Source organism: Aplysia californica, unplaced genomic scaffold, assembly GCF_000002075.1.
Source record: "Aplysia californica isolate F4 #8 unplaced genomic scaffold, AplCal3.0 scaffold00786, whole genome shotgun sequence".
Lineage (NCBI taxonomy): Eukaryota > Metazoa > Mollusca > Gastropoda > Aplysiida > Aplysiidae > Aplysia > Aplysia californica.
This window is the reverse complement of record NW_004798056.1, coordinates 298560-299698: the sequence shown is the minus strand read 5'-3', so window position 1 is coordinate 299698 and position 1139 is coordinate 298560.

The following is a 1139-nucleotide window of genomic DNA, read 5'->3' as shown; positions in this document are numbered from 1 at the left end:
ACACACACACACACACACACACACACACACACACACACACACACACACACATACACACGCACACAAACAGTCCCGACACCAATCTTCTTTATCCCCAACTTCGCTCGAAAAGTAGACTGTTCATTGTCAGATATCCTTGATTGATTCGCATCCTGTATCTTTTTGTGTGGGCGAGTTTTAGAATGACTGTGGCCGGCATTGCTCTGCTCTGCTCTTTCTTTCTTTCTTTCTTTCTTTCTTTCTTTCTTTATTTCTTTCTTTCTTTCATTCTTTCTTTCTTTCTTTCTTTCGTTCTTTCTTTCTTTCTTTCTTTCTTTCTTTCGATTTGCCCGGCAGTTCAAGTACCCTATTTTAGGTTCAAATTGTGGGATCCACAAGGTTTTGTCATCATAAATTCTAGCGGGATTTGCTGGGGTCACAAAAGAAAATTAATAATCTCCGCGGTCTGTCGTTGGACAGTGACCAGTCACAGATAACACAATTCTCACGTGGGGCTGTCAGGTGATGTATTTTGGTCAGCTGTCCTCACAAACCCCAAACCAGAATTTGGCTTCCTGGATTTTCCTTCCACACCTGGATGTCCTGTGTCTACCTTCCTTCCTTCTTTCCTTCCGCCCTGCGTCTTTCTCGTGAATCCTCCTCTATTTCCCCTTTAACTTTAACGATTTGGGGATCGGTTTTCAGCGAATTTAGGACTTGTGGGGAGTGAGGTTTCTTGGTAAAGGTACTGCTCTATAACAACAGCAACTACCCAGCGACTACTCTACAATATATAACAAAAGCAGCAGCAGCAGCAAAGCCAACGATGACAACTGCGATAAATGCAATAACCACCCCCACCCCACTACATTTCTACTACAACAACAAATAAACAAACAAACTACAGCAAAAACAACAATTAAAATCACAGTAACAACCGACTACTACCTCCACGGCAACTACAAACGTCATGGCAATATCAGCTACGACTATCATGACAATAAAAGTACAGCGACAAAAGTAACAACAACAACGAAAGCGACAATAACAACAACTACCACCACCACGACAACAACAACAGCAACAACCACAACAACAACAACAACAACAACAACAACAGCAACAACCAGTACCACAACAACAACAACAACAGCAACAAC